The sequence below is a fragment of the Henckelia pumila genome, unplaced genomic scaffold (assembly GCF_033568475.1).
Source record: "Henckelia pumila isolate YLH828 unplaced genomic scaffold, ASM3356847v2 CTG_461:::fragment_3, whole genome shotgun sequence".
Classification (NCBI taxonomy): Eukaryota; Viridiplantae; Streptophyta; class Magnoliopsida; order Lamiales; family Gesneriaceae; genus Henckelia; species Henckelia pumila.
Genome location: NW_027331831.1, coordinates 1,167,855 through 1,192,571, shown reverse-complemented (window position 1 = coordinate 1,192,571; position 24,717 = coordinate 1,167,855). Strand labels below are relative to the sequence as shown.

Sequence of the window (24,717 nt, the reverse complement as noted above, 5' to 3'; positions counted from 1 at the left end):
CCACCAGAGATGGTCTTGATGGTTGTCCTTTTCCACGGAATCGTTTGGAGGCAGTGTAATCTGGGTTGTATCCAGCTTGTCTCTTGAATCGGCGAGTTAAGGGTTTCGTGGGAAACACCTTATTCACCACGCTCATGTCTGGTAAATTCTCTACATCGATGGCATTGCCAGGCTCTCCTGGAGCGATGGAGTCCAGAGGCACAGGTTCCTCGGCAACAGGAATGATTGCTTGCTCAACCACAGGGTGCGGTGATGTAGGTGCCGTGACACCTTCGCAGCATCTTCCGTATATCCCATCTCAGAACGAATATCATGTGAATCAAAATCTTTTCCTGCCATTAGAATGTGAAAGAGTGAACAGAGAAGAAATTTTAGGCAATGAAAAAACAGGGAGTACATAGGATACAATGGTGCGAAACAAAGCAAGGAGATAATATCTTTCCTTAAACAAATAAGCACACAAACATATAAGGCACCAAATCTTTTCCTATTCTAACTCGGATTCTGAGTAGGCCCCAACGGTAACAAAATCTCCAACGGTAACTATGAGGAGAATGGTAACAAATCCGATTTAATTTGGAAATAAATCTCTTCGATTTTCTCCGATAATTTCGGCCCAAATATTTCACCAAATATTTCCAAATTTAAATCCTCATCAGAATATAACACCACTGAAACAAAATCCAATAACATTCAAATTCAAAAATTCAGAGGATAGGGCAAAAATCACAAATTTTGTTCGATCAGAATTTTTAACCTTTTGGCTTAGTATATTCACAAATATTCATGCCCTAATTATGTCTAAAAACAGAGTGTGACATAAAAAATAAAATGCAATTTTATGCACAAATAAATGTTGACAAGTGAGGTGTTATCCACGATGTTGGCAACATCTCCCAGCAACACTTCAGGATTCAGAAAAAGTATTATATCCAATTCATTATTTTTGCAGAAGTGGTAACCTGCACACTAAAGGAACGATCTTCAAATGGACCCCTTTAGGTATCTTTTTCCATTTGCTTCTGATTATCAATCAAATTTGATGATTGATTCAATTCAAGCTTCATCATTTTTTTTATTCTGAATTTACAAAGTCACTTTTCACTTGGGACAAGATCATGGAATACACGAACGTCCCTCCACTACTTCGTGACTTAGTCAGAACTCTTCTTTAATTTATCCGAATTAAACTGTAAAATATTTTGCAAAGAATTTTGAGTGAAAGCTAGTCAATGGTTACAAAGTATCAACCACATTACAAAATAGAATGAATGCAATATGCCTAAGATCCTAAAAATGCACATGCATGAAAAGGTGTTGTCACAGGGTGTTGGCAACACTCCTGACAACATCTCGGTTCTGTCTATAATACACACATACTGAAAGACTTCCTTAGACTAGAAAATCTCTCGAAATCCAAATGTTTTGTGAATATATCAGCTAATTGGTTATTAGTTCCAACAAACTCAATTAAGATCATGCTTTTCTCGACCAAATCTCGAATGAAGTGATGTCTAATGTCAATGTGTTTGGTTCGAGAGTGTTGTACTGGATTTTTGGATATATCAATGACACTTGAATTATCACAGTACACAATAGGAGTATCACTCTTAACACCATAATCATTTATCATTTGATTCATCCAAAGGAGTTGTGAACAGCAACTACCAACAACAACATACTCAGACTCGGCAGTAGACAGTGAGACACAATTTTGTTTCTTACTATACCAAGATACTAAGTTATTCCCCAAGTAGAAACATCCTCCCGAAGTGCTCTTTCTCTCATCTAAATCCCCAGCCCAATCAACATCACTAAATCCTACCAAATTAGAATTGGTTTCTTTAGTGTACCACAAACCCAAATTCAATGTTTCAGCCACATATTTCAGTATACGTTTTACGGCCTTCAAGTGAGTAATTTTTGGGTTAGACTGGTATCTAGCACATAGACAAACACTATACATGATATCAGATCTAGTAGCACTTAAATATAAAAGACTACCAATCATGCTTCTGTAGAGGGTGTTGTCAACACCTTCGGCAACATCCTCCCTAGACAGTTTTTCATTAGACCCCATAGGTATGCGCATGTGTTTAGTGTTGTCATTCAGAAACTTCTTTACAAGATTTTTAGCATACTTGCTTTGACACAAAAATATACCATCATGCATTTGTTTTACTTGCAAGCCCAAGAAATATGTTAACTCACCAACCATGCTCATCTCAAATGTAGACGACATGCACTTCACAAAATCATCAACAAGTTTATCATTTGAAGCACAAAAAATTATATCATCCACATAAATTTGGCAAATTAATATATTACCTTGAGACTTTTGCACAAACAAAGTCTTATCAACTTCACCTCTTTTGAAGACAATATTGAGCATGTACTCAGTAAGTCTCCCATACCATGCACGTGGTGCTTGCTTCAATCCATACAATGCCTTTTTTAACTTATACACATAGTCAAGATGATTTGGATCCTCAAAACCCTTAGGTTGTTTCACAAAGACTTCTTCATTTAGGATCCCATTCAAAAAGACACTCTTTACATCCATTTGAAACAATTTCATTCCCATATAACATGAAACAGCAAGAAAAAGTCGGACTGACTCAATGCGGGCTACAAGAGCAAAGGTTTCATCAAAGTCCACCCCTTCAACCTGTGTATACCCTTGAGCTACCAATCTAGCTTTATTCCTAATGATGTTTCCCGACTCATCAGTTTTATTTTTGTAAAGCCTCGTTTTTATCTTAATTGAATTTATTTGAGTTAATCAGAGATTACAGAGTTCCCGAGCCGACTTGATTTTGATCAGGGTCCTTTTTGCAAAAATTGGATTTTTCAGGGACTAAAACGCAAATTGTGGATTTTATATATTATCTACTCTTAGAAATTGGTTGACAAAGTCTTCTTCATCCCCTCCAAGCCGTCTCCCTCCATTCTCACGCCTCCAAGCTTTTCCAAGCTTTGGGATTCCAGTCCGAGCACGATCCGGCCGTTGGAATTTATTTCTGAAGGCAGTTTAGCGATCACTGCAGCGAGAGCTCCGTTATATCGTAAGTTTTTCTACGATCGGATACATTCTAGTTTTTGGATGTTGTTAGAATCGTTTGAGATTCGAGTATGTTGTTCTCTACAGAGTTCTGATCGTTTATTATCTGTCGGTTTTGAATTAGAGCGACGTTCGGATTTGTTATGATTTTTGGAAGCCATTTTCGAAAATGTGGATTTTGAGATTGATGGGTTTGCTTTGTTTTGGTTGTCTTAGAATTTTTATGAGGTTATATCGCTATTGAACTGCTGTCTGCGTTGTCGGTTTGTTCAGTTATAGCCGTTATGCCGTCGGTTTGAGTTTTGGAGAATTGAACCGTTTTTGAAGTTGTTGAACTTGGATTGTAAGTCGATCATGGTAATTGATCTTTGATTGTATCTGAACAGATTCGTTTGGAGTTGTCAAGCCCTGTGTTAGCAGCATTTGGTCGTCGAGAATTGGACGAAGAACGGTAAAGAGATTACCTTGAACCGTTGCCTTTGTTGTTGGATTGTTTAGTTGTTGATTAAACCTTTTGTTGTAGCTTATCCAGAGTTGGAACTACTGCATTGAAAGGTAAAAGCAGTCATCGTAGCGGGATAGCATACTCGGGACTGTTGGTTCTCGAGTTTCCCCTTTTTAAATCACATATTGCATTGATACTTGTTCTAGCATGTGGAACTTGTATTTGTTGATTGATTGAGTTTTTGTTATGTGGCTTATGTTTATGTTTCTGTTATGCATTCATCTTGAGCCTACTTTGATTTCAACGGGCAGGACCGCCCTTTTTGTTAGACGTTTGGGAACTATGATTGAGTGGCCTAGGTTGTAGTATTTCGCCTAGTGCTAGCATACTCATTATGGTTTCTCAAAGTCTAGAGGAGTGGGATACGTGGCACCACCTCGATTGGGAGAGTCGGTGAGTCGTTACGTGATCTCATCCTCGGGATCCCAAAAGCAGAGCAATACTCCCGTGTTTATCAGAATCGATATCCTGGTTTTAAAGACATGCATATCATTAACTTCGACTTGAATATGTGGTTTGATAGTATGTTGTATATTCATTACTTGATATGTTGCTTTTACTGGGATTATCATTCTCACCGGTTATCCAGCTGTTGCTTTGTTTTGTATGTGTACTTGGCAACAGGAAGGGCAGGATCAAGTCAGCATAGACCTGGTTAGCATCCAGAGCAAGAGATAGAAGTGAAACTCGTTTAGAAGTCGAATCAGCATGTCAACCTAGTTATGTTTTGCGATCATGTTTAGTCATTCGAACTTCTCGTATATGTTTTGTAAGCAAGAAACGATGTAGGTGCTATCGAATTGAATGTTGCTCTTCCCTAAACCTTTCTTGTATTGTTATTGGAATGTCAAATATTCTTAATGCAAGTGTTTAGGTTTTGATTGAGTTTATTACAGTGCCTTAACTTTTCTGGGCGAGGGGATGGCGCGGGCGCGCGGCCTCTTTGCGAGGTATGAGCGCGGGCGCGCTTCTTTTGGCACGGGCGTGCGGCCTCTTTGCGAGGTATGAGTGCGGGCGCGCTTCCTTTGGCGCGGGCGCGCTGGGATTTGCGGGGCGTAGGTGCGGGCGCGCTGATGTCAGCGCGGGCGCGCGAGCCTCCTTTTTAAAAAAAAAATATTTATTGGGTTCTTGATTACTTATCGCTTGTTGTCTGATATTAGTTGTTTAGAAACGAGGTCTCACATTAAGTGGTATCAAAGCGTTAAGATTCTTGGTCGAACTAGAGTGAGCGGGTAGATCGAGTCTGCGTGTATTGGCTCCTCGCATGTGTTTGAATTATTTTAACTATGTACTTAAATCCATGCGAGCATGCTTTATTATTGAGAACTATTGAATTACATGGTTATGTGATTTAATTTATAAAGCATGCTCTACTTGAGATATAACTGTTTCTGTTACCGACTGGTATCCGGTATTCCAAGCGGTTGTAAGGGCACTGATTGTAGCGATTGAGATATCTCGTGTCCTAACCTTTGATTATCAGATGGGTCCTCGTCGAGTGATAAATAGAAACACACCGCCAGTTATCCCTGCGACTGAGCAAGCTAGCACTGAGGTTGATCAGTTGGATGCTTCAGCGACTCCTATGGAAACCTTGCTGAAGAGGTTTCAGTCGTTCAATCCGCCATTGTTGATGGGTTCAGAAAATCCAGTTGATTGTGAGAGTTGGTTGGATGATATGGATCAGTTGTTTGATTCCATTGACTACACAGATGACCGCCGAATCAGGTTAGTAATTCATCAGCTGCGTGGTGGTGCTAAGAGCTGGTGGATCATGACAAAGAAAGCATTTGAGAGTAAAGGTACAGAGGTTACTTGGACTCTTTTTAAATCTGAGTTTTATAAGCGGTTTTTCCCTATCTCGTATCGTAAGGATAAGGGAGCAGAGTTTGCAAATCTGAAGCAAGGGAATCTGAACATTGAAGAGTACGTGGCTAAGTTCGATAGTCTGTTGCGTTTTGCACCGCTAATTGCCGGAGATAAAGAAGCTAAGGCAGATCAGTTCATCAACGGGTTGAACCCCGATGTCTTCACGTTGGTTAACACCAACAGGCCTAGCAACTTTGCGGATGCCATGAATTACGCAAAGGGAGCAGAAGCAGGCTTGTGGAGGCAAAGAGGTAATCAGGGGGCACCTCAACAGCAGAGGCAGTATCAGAACCAACCATCTCAGTACCAGAATCAGCCACCTCAACATCAGAACCAGCAGCAGAGGTATAAAGGTGGTAGCAGTGGGGGAAACAGAAAGGATCAGTACAAAGCAAGAGGTAAACAGTTCAAGAGGCAAGGAAACAGTTCGTCCAGTTCCAGTGGTTCGAAGCAATTCGGTTCAGGACCGAGTTCTGGGTCATCATCCTTGTACTGCAGCAAGTGTGGAGGAAGACACTCACCGGATCAGTGTGTGGGAGTCTTCGGCAATTGTAACACATGTCAGTAACCGGGACACTTCTCTAAGGTGTGCCCTCAACGTAATAGAGATAGAGCTCAGAGTGGGAGTTCGTCTAGACCTGCAGCTCAGCCGGAGAGGCAGTCGTCTGCAGTGCACTCTTTCCAACCTCAGCAACAGCAGAACAGACAGGGAGGTAGCTCTAGTGCAAATCAGCCTCCGAGACAGCAAGCACGAGTCTTTTCATTGACAGAGGATCAGGCTCAGGCAGCACCTGACGATGTCATAGCAGGTAACTGTTCGATTTTTGGTCATTCTGCTCATGTCTTGATAGATACAGGTGCTTCCCATTCCTTTATCTCTGAGAAATTTGTGTTATTGCATGCTTTTCCAACTGAATTGTTGCCTACAGTAGTAGCTGTTACTTCACCTTTGGGTGGAGGAATTGTTTCTGTCATACTAGTCAGGAACTGTGAACTTTGTTTTGAGGGAAATTTGTTAGAATTCGACTGTATTGTGCTTGGGTTGTCAGATTTTGATTGTATTGTCGGTATAGATGCTTTGACCAAGTACAGGGCAACAGTTGATTGTTTTCTGAAAGTTGTCAGGTTCAGACCTGAAATGGCAGACGAGTGAAAATTCTTTGGTAAGGGTTCTCGATCTAGAATTCCTTTGATTTCAGTATTATCTATGATTCGTTTGTTACAAAAAGGTGCAGAGGGATTTTTGGTGTATGCAGTTGATGTACTGAAATCTAGCCCAGCTTTGGTAGATTTACCAGTGGTTAGAGATTTTGCTGATGTGTTTCCGGAAGATGTTCCTGGATTGCCACCCATTCGAGAGGTTGAATTCAGCATTGACTTAGTGCCAGGTACTCAACCTATTTCAAAAGCTCCTTATCGTATGACACTTATTGAATTGAGAGAGTTGAAGGAGCAGCTTGAGGATTTGATTGCCAAGGGATACATAAGGCCTAGTGTATTGCATTGGGGTGCTCCTGTGCTTTTTGTTCGGAAGAAGGATGGTTCTATGCGGCTCTGTATCGACTACCGCCAATTGAATCAGGCTACAGTTAAGAACATGTATCCTTTACCCCGAATAGATGACTTGTTTGACCAGCTGCAGGGTTCTTCTGTCTACTCTAAGATTGATCTGAGGTCAGGTTATCACCAGTTGAGAGTGCGAGAGGAAGACGTTCCTAAGACCGCATTCAGGACGAGGTATGGTCATTTTGAGTTTATAGTCATGCCGTTCGGTTTGACTAACGCCCCAGCGGTTTTTATGGGTTTGATGAACCGTATCTTTCAGCGTTATTTAGATGAGTTCGTCATTATCTTTATCAATGATATTCTTATCTACTCGAAGAACCGTACTGACCATGCAGAGCACTTGAGAATCGTCTTGCAGATTTTGCGAGTTTAGCAGTTGTTTGCCAAGTTGTCCAAGTGTGAATTCTGGTTAGATCGAGTTGTCTTTCTCGGTCATATTATTTCTGAAGATGGGATTTCTGTTGATCCCAGCAAGATTGAAGCGGTTATGAATTGGCCTAGACCTACTTCAGTGCCGGAGATTCGAAGCTTCATGGGTTTAGCTGGTTATTACCGTCGTTTCATCGAGGGTTTCTCGTCTATTGCCAAGCCAATTACCCAGCTGACTCAGAAGAATGCGCCTTTTGTTTGGACTCCAGATTGTGAGGCTAGCTTTGTTGATCTGAAGAGGAGACTGACCAGTGCTCCAATTCTTTCTATTCCAAAGGGTACTGGAGGTTTCACAGTCTATTGTGATGCTTCTAACCGAGGTTTGGGTTGTGTTCTTATGCAGCATAAGCATGTGGTGGCGTATGCACACGAGACTCGTTATCCGGTTCATGATCTTGAACTAGCTGCGATCGTCTTTGCTTTGAAGATCTGGCGTCACTATCTTTATGGTGAGTCCTTCGAGATCTTTTCTGATCATAAGAGTCTTAAGTACTTGTTTTCTCAGGCAGAGCTGAATATGAGACAGAGAAGGTGGTTAGATCTGTTGAAAGATTTCGACTGTGAGATCAAGTATTATCCGGGGAAGTCGAATGCAGTTGCAGATGCGTTGAGCCGAAAGCTTTGTTCTTTATCTCTTTCTACTATTGGTGTTTCTCAGTTGATCGATGATTGTTGCACTTCTGGTTTAGAGTTTGAAATAGATAGGGAGACTATCAGAGTGTTTGCTATTCAAGCCGAACCGGAGTTGTTTATTGCAATCAGAGAAGCACAGAAGTCTGAGCCGAGCATTCAGGTTTCAGTAGAGAAAGTCAGATCTGGGCATCAGTCTGAATTCCAGGTTAGAGATGAAGTCTTGTTTGTGAATAACCGTCTTGTTGTACCTGATGTTCCGGAGTTGAGACAGCGTATTCTCCGAGAGGCTCATTGCAGTCGGTTCAGTATTCATCCAGGAGGTCGTAAGATGTACAACGATCTGAAGAACCAGTTCTGGTGGAAGAGAATGAAGAGCGATGTAGCGAGGTTTGTATCTCGGTGTTTGAATTGTCAACAGGTGAAAGCAGAACGGAAGCGACCAGGAGGTCTGTTGCACAGTTTATCTGTTCCTGAATGGAAGTGGGATCACATTTCCATGGATTTCGTCACGAAGCTACCACGATCCATTCAAGGATGCGATGCCATTTGGGTAGTGATCGACCGATTGACGAAGTCTGCGTGTTTTATTCCGTACAGGATGACGTATCGTCATGATCAGATGGCTGAGTTGTATGTTAGCAATGTTGTGAGACTTCATGGTGTGCCGAAGTCGATCGTTTCAGACAGAGATCATAGATTCACTTCTCACTTCTGGCACAGTCTTCAGGGGGCACTTGGTACTCGATTGCATCTGAGTACAGCTTATCATCCTCAGACCGATGGACAGTCAGAGCGGACTATCCAGACGTTAGAGGATATGCTGCGAGCGGTAGTGCTAGACTTTGGCACTAGTTGGCAGGATTCTTTGCCTCTAGAGGAGAAGAGAACTTTTTTACCAGCAGCATGTTATACTCTAAGTAAGGCTGAGAAAAGAAAACTTTGCAATTCTTTGTCTGAAACAAAGGTCCCTACAGGTTATTCATCCAATGTTAAAAATCTTGTGTCGATGAAAGACTTGAAACTTGTTGGCCTTAAATCACACGACTATCACACTTTGATGCAACAATTGCTTCCAGTCGCCATCCGTGGTGTCTTGCCTAAACATGTTAGAGATGCTATCACTCGGTTTTGTGGCTTCTTCAATGTGTTATGTAATAAAGTGATAAATGTCTCAGAGTTGGATGCTCTGCAAAGAGAGATTGTGACAGTATTGTGTTTGCTTGAAAAATATTTTCCCCCATCCTTTTTTGATATAATGATTCATTTAACTGTTCATCTTGTTCGGGAGGTCAAATTGTGTGGACCGGTTTGGTATAGGCAGATGTACCCATTTGAAAGATTCATGAAGACCTTGAAAGACTATGTGCGAAATCGCAATCGTCCTGAAGGGTGTATAGCCGAATGTTATATTGCTGAAGAGGCTGTGGAATTTTGCTCGGATTACATGTCTAATGTGCATACAATTGGGATCCCGTCAAGACATCGGCAAATACAACTTACTAAGCCTCTGTCTGGTTCAGTATTGCACTCCACTTGTCATGATGAGTTGAATCAAGCACATCGTTATGTATTGGAAAATGATGTTGACGTCGATCCTTATATCGAGTAATTTCTCTTAACTATTAATATTTTTTTCACTTTACTTACATTCTATTGGATAACTTATCAGTAATTGTTCCATTAGGAAACACATGGAATTTTTGAAGGAAACGTTTCCTCATAAAGCTAAGTCCAAAAAGTGGTTACAAGATGAGCATAACCGGACTTTTATTCACTGGTTACGTGATCGTGTGAGTGCAGTTGGCAATTCCACCTGTCAAATATCCGAAAGATTGAAGTGGATAGCGCGTGGACCTAACAATCAAGTGTTAAAGTACTCTAGTTATTTGATTAACGGAGTTACTTATCATACAAAAGAGCGTGATAATACACGAACAGTTCAAAATTCTGGGGTAAGTTTAGTCGCAAAGACAATGCAAGTTGCTAGTGCGAAGGACAAAAATCCAATTGTGTCAGACATGATTTTTTATGGAGTTATTCAAGAAATATGGGAACTCGATTATCACAAATTTCAAGTTCCAATGTTTAAATGCAATTGGGTTGAGAATAATAACGGTATTAAAGTTGATGATCTTGGTTTCACGTTGGTAAACCTCAACAGAATTGGATTCAAGTCCGACTCTTTTATCTTGGGCAGTCAAGCAAAGCAGGCATTTTACATTGAAGATCCTCAAGATCCTACATGGCATGTTGTTCTTTCCACTCCTACTAAGGATTACATTGAATACATGAATTGTGATGAGTTGGAAAATGAGTCAATCCACTACCAGTGTTCTACAAGAGGGTTTGTATCAATGAAATCATTGGATGATGACGGAACAGATGAGAATGAACCACCGTGCATCCGTGAAGATTGTGATGGGACTTGGGTTGAAAATAATTAAATGTAATATTTTGTTTATAATACCAATGTTTTTTTTGTCTTTTAGATGTTGCTATATATATATATATATATATATATATATACACTACTCTGCCTTTATGTTTAATATTTAATGTCCCAAATCGAAATTTTATTATATTGCGTATCTATGGTCCCCTTCATAAATCTTTATCTTATTGTTAATTGCTTAGGACATAAAATGCGTAGAGATTTGAATAACCCAATTCACCATTGTCTTATAATTTCATATGTGAATAAATGATTATCAGCAGCGTCACCAATATTCATGCCTAACAAGTTGTCTATTTTTTTTTTTCAGGTATTGGGTCATTGAGGAGCTTGATAAGGTTTCGGCTGTCAATAATCTCGTCATTTCTTTGATGACACTATGGCAGCTCGTGGAAAGCTTCCTATAGGGTATCAAGTTGATGAAACGGTTGAGAAGAGCAATATATTACGGAGGATTGATAAGGCTAAAGGAAACAGTACTGCATATTCTGCGACTAACATTAGTTGTGAGGGTCAAACAGTGATTGAATCTACAGATACCGAATCAACAAGGACATGTAGAGGTCGTACACGTTTGGATAAGCTTGTTAGGCAAAGGGTGCATGGAATTAGGAAGGATGTAAAGCTCAACAAGATTGGACAGCCAATTGGAGAATTTGCGGGTGAAATGCAAAGTTATATCGGCGTGCTCGTTCGAGAGAAGATTAAGATAAGCTACAAGACCTGGAAGCAGGTTCCAAATGATGTTAAAGAGTTAATATGGGAATCGGTGAATGTAAGTTATAATTCTTACACAATTTCAATTATCTCTCAAATGGTTACGATACATTGAATGTGCTGTTCTATTTTTTTTAATAATTTTCTACAGCTGACGTACAATATTGACCAAAGCTGGAAGAAGGGATGTCTAAGTTCAGCAAATAATAAATGGCGTCAATATAAAGCTTTTCTCACTCAAAAATTCATTTTCAGCAAGAAGGATAAACCAGATGAGTTGAAAGATCCACCGATTGGCTATGGTATTACACGAGATGACTGGAGTTCTTTCGTAATCAGCCGCATGACTGACGACTTCATGGTAAGATTCATAATTTGTCTTTTACAAATAAGTCAATTACAATATCATTAGTTCTATTGAAATCTGATACGTATGTGAAATGTTCAATTAACTAGAAAGAAAGTGATGAGCAAAAGAAGAGAAGAAGGCAGAACGTATACCCTCATCGACTTTCCCGTAAAGGATATGCACGTTTTGCTGATGAAATTGTAAGTATATTGAAGCTGCTAGTTACTATAGCACATTAATATATATTTTAAACTGCTAGTTTAATATATTGAAGCTGCTGGTTACTATAGCACATTAATATATATTTTAAACTGCTAGTTTAATATTTGGAAATCAGATTTCCTTATGGATGGCATGTTGAGCATGATTTTAGTCACATATTGTTGTCCAATAATTCAACACCCATTCTATTTTCAACCTAAAATGATTGGTTATATTATGGTATGTAATGATATCCACTTTTTGCTGATGAAATGTAAGTATATTAAACCTGCTGGTTTAATCATCGACAGCAACGAGTTAGCTAATGCATCTGTTTTATCTTAATTTTATTTACTGGAATGACCATTCATAGTTGAAAATTGAAGGTGTTATGTACATTCTTGTTATGAATATCACATTAATAAAGCTGTCCAACACGCTGAGGAAGTGTCTCCTGCGTTGTCCATTTATTTATGTGCTGGTATTTATGTTCCAAAATCTGTATCTAAGATTGCTCCTTGTTTATAGGCATCTGAATTATGTGATGACGATGAGATAAATCGAGCTCTTATTTGGAAGAGAGGACGGGTCAACAAGGAGGGTGAATTTGAAGGGGATGATCTGAGAATGGCAGTAGACAAGATTGTATGCAATCAATACATGATAATCAATATGTTATTTATTAAAACTGATTTAGTAATTATTTTGTATGTTTGGTGATTACAGGATGATTATGTGCAAAAAAAACGAGAGGGGAAGTTGCACTTTGAAGGGGCAAAGAAAGATATCCTTACAAATGCACTCGAATCAGAAGAACATGCTGGGCGTGTGAGGGCTGTTGGAGGTCATATCACTCCAACAATCTACTTTAATGTTGGTAGAAAATGGAATAGACCTCTTGAGGATGGTCAATTAGTCGTTCGTCATCAAAAGGAATTGCAAGAGGCAAAGATGCTAATTTCTGAACAAAAAGCACGCATGGTAGAGCAAGATGCACGCATGGTAGAACAAAATGCACGCATGGCAGAGCAAGATGCACGCATACAGAAACTTGAAGAAATGTTCAGAAAAGGTGCATGCGACATTGAGGTGGATGAAAAAGGAAGTTGCTCAGTGAGGTTACCTCCCATGAGTGAAGATAAGATCAAAACAGAAAAGAGTGTCCCAAATTATGAAACTTTGATTGATGATGACATGAAAGTTTTGAGCAAGGATGAGTATCTTCAGGTATATGTTTGTTTAATTGTGGTTACATTACTTGATATTATTGCAAGAATAAGTTGCATCAATTTGTAACATGATTGATTGTCTTCTAGGGTAAGCCGGTTGCTTTGACATTGGTTTCTAAGACCAATGTTGTTGCCTATGGTACAATTGTTGATGTCAATGGGGCTGGCAAGTTACTTCATGGTGCTCCATTACCCATGAATTGCATGCGCGTCTCAGTGGATGAGGCTGTGGAGAAATCAGCACTGTTGCCATTTCCGATACCTAACGAATGTGATACTGTTGGTGATGCTATAGGAACCCATGTGGCTTGGCCTGCACACTTGGTAGTGATGAAAGATGAGGTAAAAATTTTGGTTCGGGTTAGTTAATATATAAGATTTTTTCAGAGTTGTAATATGTTCAGTTTCAGGGCGTATCCATCCTTATTTCACCACTAACATCACTTAAATGTGCGATTTTCAGAAGCCTCAAAGGAAGAAAATTGTTGAGAAAAAAAGTAATCATGTTTTGCCATCCAATGTGCCGAGATCATTGCATATTTTGTACTGTTATGCTAAGCGTGGGCTGGATATAATTGGAAAACATATATCAATGTTTCTTGATCATGATTTATTTGACGATGAGCACGAACTACTTGTGGACCTTGAAGACATCACACCTTTTTTTCTGTTGGAGCCGATATCTGCCAATTGTATAGTTGTTTACATGTGGTAAGTTTTCGAATAAATTTAACTTTTTTCTTTGAATTGTTTAGCATATATTTTGAATAAAATTCAATAATCTGGTAACATTTTTCTGTTCAAATGGCAGGTTTCTCTTCAAAAAGATGAAAAAAGATAACAAGGTCGAAAAATTTAGATTTATGAATCCACAGGCCATCCCAGTCATGCCATATGTATCCAAACTTGATAAAAATGAAAAAATTGAACACTTGAATAGCTGGGCAAGTGTTTTGGCAGATAGGCTAAGTGGTGCAGCAAGAAATCAATTAGTTTTGGTGCCATACAATGTTGGGTAAATCAGAAATACAATATCACTTATAATTGATTTTTTTCAGCAATTTTGCGAAACGTGTTAATTGACTAACTGTTTTGTGCCTATAGTTGTCATTGGATTCTCACTGTCATCGATCCTTATGTGGAGGTGGTTTATTTGTTGGATTCACTTGGTCATCGCAATCGCTATGAGGACTGGAAATATGTAGTGGATATGTGAGTATATATTCTTTTCTTAATTAAGCATTTAATTTAGCCAATGGAACACTTATGTCGAATCTTGTTGCTATATGAAGGAGCTTGAGATTGTTTAATTCGAACAAGGAGAGGAAAGGGAAAAAAAAGCCTACATGGGAAGTGATAAAGGTATTTCTTATATATGTTTATCTGCGATAAATTGACAAATATTTATACATGCAGGAAAGGAAAATGAAATATGAAATAAAAATATGCTTTGGGTGTGTGAGATAGTATTAGTCAATTGACAATTTTTTGATAATATAGGGTCCTCGCCAACCAGATGCAAAACAGTGTGGGTATTATTTGATGAGGTTTATGAAAGAAATTGTTGAAGGAAATGCTACAAGTGATAAGGATTCACTTTCCTCAATGGTATATTTGACATATTCTCAATCTTCTCAAATAAGTGTGTTTATATCATGTTTCTTCTTCATTATTGTTTTTTTAACTAATATGATTTGAGTTTGTTCACAGTTCATGAAAACAGTTTACTCTAATGAAGAAATTGATGAAGTGCGATCCGAATGGGCGGAATGCGTACTAGACTATATTAATTATGAATAGGTATCTTAATTAATAATGTTTTATATTCTTATTGTTCACTTTTGCTTAATGAGTTTTTATTTAGAGCTGTGATAATCGACTCTTGTTTTAGAGTTTCCAACCTGTAGTTCACATGTTCTTTGACCAGGGGCTTTCTTAGATAATGCATCATGATTTCGAATTTTGGATGCTTTTTGGTAGTGTCAATGTTTAGGTCTGTAAGACACTTTGTTTTGTGCTGTAGCATCTACCTTGATGTAGTATTTATAGTGCAGAAAAAGGTGAAGGGGGTGATTTCGGTTCTGTTTTCATTGTTTTTGGAATTATGTTTCGTGTAATAATTAGTTTCTTTATGATTAAAAAGATATAGAGAGGTGGGAAAGTACTGGATAATGGAAATCTTGTGGGAATTGTTGCTTTTGAGCACTGTTTCTTCCACATTAATCATGCAGTTGTAAGCATGGAAGGCGGCTTGTGTATAACTACAGGTTTCTGACTCCAATTTCTGTTGTTCCTTTGGTGGCTCTTGTTGTTTTTGGGCTCTATGAGCTTGGATTCTCTAAGGTACGAACAAGGCCTAACTAGCTGCGCATGATCTTTTAGTGTGTGTTTTCGAGCCTGAGATATACGGCTACTGATTAAGGACCATTTGATTGTTTTATTGGTCGATCGTGTAGTATGGTTTGATTCTTTTTGGTCGATGATCTAGGCTTTATGTTTTTTAGTAAAAAAAAAAATTCAACGAGCAGTTTTCTTTGCAAAAACAGTGTCAATCTCCATAGGTTCCATGTAGCTATCATCGATACTTGAATATGATGGTATTTTCTCCATATTAACTCTATACTGATTAATTTCTTGGAATCAATATTTGTATTTTACATGTACCTAAAATTTTTAATGTTAATTTGCTTATGATATCAAACAAGAAGGTCTGCATCCATGCTAGTATGAATTAAAGTTGGGAGGCTAGCTTATTGGTGTGTGGTTTGACTTAGAATCTGCACTGCCTTCCCTTTTGGAGTTGCTGAGTTTTTTTCTTTTATTTTTTTCCATGACAAGTGAGATATTAGTTTGATAGTTGACATTGGATTCCATGTTTAAATTGGTTAAAGATTTTGTTGATAATTTTGGACTTCAAAGGAAATATTGATGATGGATTGAAGAAAATAATGTTTGATTATTATTTTTTTTTTCTTTTGCTGCTGCTGTATTTGGTAGTGGATTGTGGGATATTATTGCATGTTCACAGTACAAACGTGTGGGGGCTTGATACTTATACTTGTGCCTCTTCAATGGGGGAGTGCTGTGTTTTGTTTTCTTTTGGTCAACATGACAAGTGAGATATTAGTTTGATAGTTGACATTGGATTCCATGTTTAAATTGGTTAAAGATTTTGTTGATAATTTTGGACTGAGAATGTGTTTTCTTGTAGGTAACTCGGGTTTTGATGCAGGGATTGAGTAATACGTAGAAGTCATCTCGTACTAAACATCGTTATCAAGGACAAACACATGATGATTTATGTTTTGATACAACCATATTTTGGAACTACTTTTGTTACATTTATATTATATTAGATGGGATATTTGGAGTTTCGACTACGTAGTATTATCTTCCAAATTAGATGTGTGACTATTTTGGAACTTGAATATTTTCATCGATTCAATGTAGTAAATATTTTATTTTATATTGATTTTTTTATTAATATTTATAGTTCGTATGAAGATTAATTAGACAACGGTTTTAATGATTCAAAATAAAACTGAATTAATAGCAAAAACCGTTGTCGTATACCACAAACGACAACGGATATACACCTTTGCAAAATACGTTGTCCTATGCCATAAACAACAACGGATATACACCGTTGCAAAATACGTTGTCCTAGGCCATAAACAACAACGGATATACACCGTTGCAAAATACGTTGTCCTAGGCCATAAACAACAACGGATATAAACTGTATAAGAACCGTCGTCTTAAATTGCCTATAACAACGGATTTAAACTGTTCCAAACCCGTTGTCTTAAGTCATAAACAACAACGGATATAAACTGTATAAAAACCGTTGTCTTAAATAGTCAATAACAACGAATTTACACTGTTGCATAACCGTTGTCTTAGGTGACTTAATACAACGGTTAAAAACTGTTGCAACACCGTTGTGGTAGGATAGCTACGACAACGGATAAAAACCGTTGTAATTGGGCACGCTTTTTACAACGCCCCCAGTTACAACGGTTTTATCCCCCCCTACGACAACGGATATTATCCGTTGTTGTTTTGCAATTTTCTTGTAGTGTCTTGTCGAGTTTTCTTACAACAACAGCTTCCAAGCGAGTATCGGTATGGAGCCTTTCGAGGCTTTGTACGGCAAGAAGTGCCGATCTCCGCTGTTTTGGGATGATTTATCCGAGTCACCAGATTTGGGACCGGAGATGCTTAGAGATATGGCAGAGCAGGTTAAGATCATTCAGACCAGAATGAAGTCAGCTCAAGATAGACAGGCGAAGTATGCGAATGTCAGGCGTAGACCTCTGAGTTTTGATCAGGGAGACCGAGTCTTTCTGAAGATTTCACCTTTCAGAGGCACTGTCAGATTCAGTAAGAGAGTGAAGTTATCTCGGGGATTCATCAGGCCGTACGAGATTCTCGAGAAGATAGGCGATCTTGCCTACAGACTTGCACTTCCTCCGTCTTTATCTGGTATTCACGACGTTTTTCACGTCTCTATGCTGCGAAAGTATCAACCAGATATTTCTCATATCCTTCAGCCTGACGAAGCCGAGTTAGACGAGACTCTGAGCTACTTTGAGCGACCGATTCAGATCCTTGATCGGAAGGAGAAACAACTCAGAACCAAGTCGATCCCGTTAGTGAAAGTGCAGTGGAGCCGTCACGGAGTCGAGGAAGCGACTTGGGAGACAGAATCTGACATGAGACAGCATTTTCCAGAGTTATTCAGTTGACGTGAGTTCTTCTTACTGTCTTTAGTTCTTTATTCTAGCTTATGAGTTGTGGTTCTCGTTGATTTCGATGACGAAATCTCTTCTTAGTGGGGGAGAATTGTAAAGCCCCGTTTTTATCTTAATTGAATTTATTTGAGTTAATCAGAGATTACAGAGTTCCCGAGCCGACTTGATTTTGATCAGGGTCCTTTTTGAAAAAATTGGATTTTTCAGGGACTAAAACGCAAATTGTGGATTTTATATATTATCTACTCTTAGAAATTGGTTGACAAAGTCTTCTTCATCCCCTCCAAGCCGTCTCCCTCCATTCTCACGCCTCCAAGATTTTCCAAGCTTTGGGATTCCAGTCCGAGCACGATCCGGCCGTTGGAATTTATTTCTGAAGGCAGTTTAGCGATCACTGCAGCGAGAGCTCCGTTATATCGTAAGTTTTTCTATGGTCGGATACATTCTAGTTTTTGGATGTTGTTAGAATCGTTTGAGATTCGAGTATGTTGTTCTCTACAGAGTTCTGATCGTTTATTATCTATCGGTTTTGAATTAGAGCGACGTTCGGATTTGTTATGATTTTTGGAAGCCATTTTCGAAAATGTGGATTTTGAGATTGATGGGTTTGCTTTGTTTTGGTTGTCTTAGAATTTTTATGAGGTTATATCGCTATTGAACTGCTGTCTGCATTGTCGGTTTGTTCAGTTATAGCCGTTATGCCGTCGGTTTGAGTTTTGGAGAATTGAATCGTTTTTGAAGTTGTTGAACTTGGCTTGTAAGTCGATCATGGTAATTGATCTTTGATTGTATCTGAAAAGATTCGTTTGGAGTTGTCAAGCCCTGTGTTAGCAGCATTTGGTCGTCGAGAATTGGACAAAGAACGGTAAAGAGATTACCTTGAACCGTTGCCTTTGTTGTTGGATTGTTTAGTTGTTGATTAAACCTTTTGTTGTAGCTTATCCAGAGTTGGAACTACTGCATTGAAAGGTAAAAGCAGTCATCGTAGCGGGGATAGCATACTCGGGACTGTTGGTTCTCGAGTTTCCCCTTTTTAAATCACATATTGCATTGATACTTGTTCTAGCATGTGGAACTTGTATTTGTTGATTGATTGAGTTTTTGTTATGTGGCTTATGTTTATGTTTCTGTTATGCATTCATCTTGAGCCTACTTTGATTTCAACGGGCAGGACCGCCCTTTTTGTTAGACGTTTGGGAACTATGATTGAGTGGCCTAGGTTGTAGTATTTCGCCTAGTGCTAGCATACTCATTATGGTTGCTCAAAGTCTAGAGGAGTGGGATACGTGGAACCACCTCGATTGGGAGAGTCGGTGAGTCGTTACGTGATCTCATCCTCGGGATCCCAAAAGCAGAGCAATACTCCCGTGTTTATCAGAATCGATATCCTGGTTTTAAAGACATGCATATCATTAACTTCGACTTGAATATGTGGTTTGATAGTATGTTGTATATTCATTACTTGATATGTTGCTTTTACTGGGATTATCATTCTCACCGGTTATCCGGCTGTTGCTTTGTTTTGTATGTGTACTTGGCAACAGGAAGGGCAGGATCAAGTCAGCATAGACCTGGTTAGCATCCAGAGCAAGAGATAGAAGTGAGACTCGTTTAGAAGTCGAATCAGCATGTCAATCTAGTTATGTTTTGCGATCATGTTTAGTTATTCGAACTTCTCGTATATGTTTTGTAAGCAAGAAACGATGTAGGTGCTATCGAATTGAATGTTTCTCTTCCCTAAACCTTTCTTGTATTGTTATTGGAATGTCAAATACTCTTAATGCAAGTGTTTAGGTTTTTATTGAGTTTATTACAGTGCCTTAACTTTTCTGGGCGAGGGGACGGCTCGGGCGCGCGGTTGTTGGCGTGGGCGCGCGGCCTCTTTGCGAGGTATGAGCGCGGGCGCGCTTCCTTTGGCACGGGCGCGCGGCCTCTTTGCGAGGTATGAGCGCGGGCGCGCTGGGATTTGCGGGGCGTAGGCACGGGCGCGCTGATGTCAGCCGGGCGCGCGATCCTCCTTTTAAAAAAAAAAATATTTATTGGGTTCTTGATTACTTATCGCTTGTTGTCTGATATTAGTTGTTTAGAAACGAGGTCTCACAATTTTTGAAAATCCATTTAGTTCCTATGACATTTCCATGAGCAGGACGCGGTACTAAGTACCAAACATCATTCCTAACAAATTGTTCTAACTCTTCATGCATAGCATTGACCCAAAATTCATCTTTTAAAGCTTCTTCTACCTTTTTGGGTTCAATGTTTGACACGAAACAAGAGAATCTTACCTGAGAATATGTAGAACTCATGCACAACAAACCTTCCATCTTTCGATAATCCACTTTCTCTTTCCTTCGAGTTTGCAAGTCTCCATGCACATCTCCAATGACCTGTGAGGTTGGGTGATTTTTTTGAATTCTGCTTGGAACGTTCTTTCCAGCTTCATTTACCTCACTGTTCTCATCAATATTCTCATCAGTAGGCTTTTCAACTTTTGATTCTGGATTTTCTATAGGAGGTGTTTTCAGAGGTGTTGGCAACACTCCTTTGACATCATCTAAATTTCCAGAATTTTCAAGCAGATCATTAACTTCATCCTCAGCTGTTTTCTTCTTTAGATCTGCAAAGTCATCAAAAACAACATTAATTGACTCAAAAATAGTCCGTGTTCTCAAGTTGTACATCCTATAGGCTCGGCTATTTGATGAATATCCCAAGAACATACTAGGGGTGAAATCGGGTCGGGACCCGTCCCGTAACCCCCTTACCTGATTCCCGTCCCGATAGGAATTGAGATATTTTTTTTCTCCCGATCCCGCACCCGAGATGTGTCGGGACCCGAATGTTCGGGATCCCGAACATTTGGGATCCCGTCGGGTCGGGAGAGGGTAATCCCAAATAATATTTTTTTAAAAAAAAAATTCTAAGAAAATATTTTTTTGAAAAAAATTTATGAAAAAAATCAAACAATTTCTTAATACATTACAAATAAATTAAAATTTCTTTATATATAACCATTAGAAACTAAAACATTTTTTAGTGCATTACAAATAAACTAAAACAACTACTTGATTAATAAAAAAACATATAATTATTCATAATAATAAAAAAAACAAAATAAAAAATTATAACTCAATGTTAATATTAAAAAAGATAAATATAAAAAAATTATATGGTATATAATTATAAGACATTAATATTAAAACATAAAATTAAAAAAAAAATTACTTTTTTAATTAAAAAATATTATTAAAAAAATTATTTTTATATTCGGGTCGGGTCGGGAATCCCGTCGGGAAGGGTTGCTTATCCTTATCCCGATCCCGATACCGACATTGATCGGGTCGGAAAAAATCCTGAACACTCGGGTCAGAAAAAGTTCGGGACGGGAAAAATTCGGGACGGGAACGGGTTGAGAATCGGGACGGGTCGGGATTTTTGTAAAATTTGCCACCCCTAGAACATACACTTATCACTTTTTGCATCAAATTTAGCAAGATGATCCCTATCATTCAAAACGTGACATACACATCCAAAAACATGAAAATATTTAAGGTTTGACCTCTTTCCCATGAGAATTTCGGATGTCATAGTAGTACCATTCCTCAAATAAACTCTATTTGAAATATGACATGCAGTATTCAAGGCTTCAGCCCAAAAATGTTTTGAAATATTTTTCGAACTCAACATCACTCTTGCCATTTCTTTCAAAGTCCTATTTTTCCTTTCAGCAATTCCATTTTGTTGTGGAGTTTTAGGAGCAGAAAATTCATGAGAAATACATTTTTTATCACACAGACTAGCAAAAGAAGAGTTTTCGAACTCCTTACCATGATCAGTGCGAATACGGATTACCTTCAGATTATGTAGATTCGTAATCTTAGTGAGCAGTTTCTTGAAGGCATTAAATGTGTCCAATTTTTCTCTCAGAAAATTTACCCAAGTATATCGTGAGAAATCATCCACACAAACAAAAGAATATTTCCTACCTCCAAAGCTTTCAACATTCATTGGACCCATCAAGTCCATATGTAAAAGCTCAAGGCAGCGTGTTGTCACAGATGTTGGCAACACCTCGTGTGACACCCTATTCTGCTTCCCTTTTTGACACGCTTCACACACAAATGGAATATCAGATTTTAAGTTAGGCATACCTCTGACAACATCTAACTTAATTAAGTTCTTTAAAGTCTTGAAGTTTGCATGACCCAATTTTTGATGCCATAGATCAAACTCATTCAATTTTGTGTGCCTACAAGCCATCTCTTCTTCGAGTTGATAGCAGTTATCCGATGACCTTGTACCTGTCATGACACACAAATTTGAATCATCAAAAACTTTGCATAGTTTCTTATCAAATTGCACATGCAAATTATCATCACAAAGTTGCCTTATGCTTATTAGATTTGCGGTTAATCCTTTAACATGAAGCACATTGCGAAGCTTGGGCAGACCAGCAACATCCAGAGTTCCTTTTTCAACAATGTTTCCCTTTGAACCTCCACCATAGGTTACTTTTCCACTTTTCTGTTCAACATAGTCAGTGAGAAACTTTTTGGAACATGTCATGTGACGAGAGCTACCGCTATCAAAGTACCATGCACCTGAAACATTAGTTCTCAAAGCAGTATAAATCATATGACATTGAATATCAGCTTTTGGTACCCAAATCTTTCTTACATAAGATCTGTTTCTAGGGATGTTGTGGGGAGGTGTTGGCAACACCTTAGGCAACACCTTCGATGCAGATCTATACCTGTAGTCTTCCTGCAGCTTAAAACAGTATGGTTTGATATGACCTGGTCTATGACAGTAATGACAGATGTACTTACGTTTCCTTTTAGATTTTGAAGGGGCAGCAGGCTGTGGCTTTGGTTTTGGAGGATCACTTGGTGAGACATTTTTGCTTGAGATTTTTGCACTCCTATTTTCCTTGACAAACATAGGGCCTTTTGAACTTTTACCAACCTCAAATATGCTATTTTCAAAACCTAAACTAGCCGTACCATATCTTCCCATCATGAGTAACGAATCAAGCTTGGAAGTGCTTGAATTAAACTTGCCAATATAGCATTTGCTTTTCCGAGTTCTTTCTTCACTTGGCTTAGTTCCATGTCTTTCTTACTCAGCATGACTTCCAGTCTTGACACATCAGCCTTTAGATCAGAATTTTCCTTCGAAAGAATAGTATTCATCTTATTCCTTTCAACCCAATCAGTATGAAGTTCTTCAAACATCATTCGAGCTTCTTCCATGGACATTGTCTCTTCACCTGTATCATTATCACACATGTTATCAGTAATGGAGGAATTCAAACAAACTGACCTTTGGGAGATGTTGCGGCCAGGTGTGGCAACACCTGCGGCAACACCTAAAGGATTGACTTGAAACTTTTTCTTGCTCTTCAGTAGGTCAAATAAGGCAGTATGGCTTTCTTCATCTTCTTTTTCTTCTTCTTCAGACTCTCCATCACTCAAGGACATGTTCACCCTTTCCTAAGAGTGTTGGCACACTCATTTGCATAGTGTCCAAAACCTTGACAAACATCACATTAAACAGTGTTCAACTTCTTTGACACAAACTTCTTCTTCCCTTCCAACATCAGTCGAGGTTTAGGAGTATCAACAGGTTTCCTTGGTGATTGTTATGGTCCAGTAATCCTTAAAGGCTTGTTAGAGAACATTTGAGCCTTGAGTTTTTGATCCGTCTTTCTTGACTCTTTCATCTTCTTCAGATAATCATTGAATTTCCTAGTCATAAGAGAGATCGAATCATCTTCCAAGTCAGATTGATGAACTTCTTGATGAAATTGAACATACTCCTCGTATGAGGGTTTCGAGGCTTGAAGGGCTATTGATTTTCCTTTATCCTTCTCTTGTTCTGAATTGTTCATCTCAAAAACTTGATGGATGTTAATCAGTTCAGTCATCTTCATCTTTGAAGTATCTTTAATTTCTTCAAGCGTCCAAATCTTCCCATTAAATCTTTTAGGCAAAGATCGAAGAACCTTGTTCACCATAGTTCCACTAGCAATAGGTCCTCCAAGAGCATGTGCCTCTGTAGCTATCTCCCTAAGTTTCTTATCATAATCAGCAATAGATTCATTCTCATCCATCCTGATATTTTCAAATCTTGCGTTTAACAATCTCAATCTTGTTCTTCTCACGCTATCAGTCCCTTCACAGTGTTCTTGAAGAGCATCCCATGCATCCTTAGCAACAGTGCAATCAACTATGATTCCATACATCCTCATATCAACAGTTGCAAAAATTGCATTGAGTGCTTTAGCATTGTAGCTTGAACTTTGTGTTTCCTCGGTAGTCCAAGTTTCTTCTTGCTTGATGACGTAGTCTCCATCTTCATCTACCGTCTTTGGAGGAGTCCAACCAGTCAAAATACTTTGCCAAGCACGAACATCCATAGCCTTAATAGTATATCGCATCCTATTCTTTCATAGTGCGTAATTCGTGCCATCAAGGACCGGAGGTTTCAGGAACGAGTTCGCAACAGACGATGAGTCCATCTTATTCCCTGTAATAAAATAAACAAACCAAGATCAGTACTTAGTGTATCAAGAATATGGCTCTGATACCACTTGTAAGGAAATAGGGGTTGCACATAAACTGTTTGAGGTGTTGTCACAAGATGTTGACCATACCTACACACTACAAGAAAAATGCAATAACACAACACTTAAAAGACAACATTTTTAGTGAAAAGTGTTGTAATTTTTTGGAATACAACGCTTTTAGTGAAAAGCGTTGTCGTTATATGTTTTTTATTTATGAAAGACAATGCTTTATTTACAAAGCGTTGTAGAATAGGCTTTTTTTGGGGTCAAAGACAACGCTTTTAAAAGCGTTGTCTATTAGCATTTTTTTCCCCATGTACCACAACACTTTTTAAATAGTGTTGTAGAAAATCTATTACTTTTATTTAAAATAAATCATAAAGT

The 24,717-nt window shown here is 38.6% G+C and overlaps 1 long non-coding RNA gene across 1 annotated transcript; it reads left to right on the top strand.

The window, feature by feature from the left end:
* Positions 1 to 2,860: 2,860 nt before the first annotated feature.
* On the top strand, positions 2,861 to 3,667 carry LOC140871257 (uncharacterized). The gene is made up of 3 exons (XR_012147664.1): positions 2,861 to 3,065; positions 3,448 to 3,512; positions 3,585 to 3,667. It is a non-coding gene; the product is annotated as an uncharacterized lncRNA (long non-coding RNA).
* The last annotated feature ends 21,050 nt before the right edge of the window (positions 3,668 to 24,717 follow it).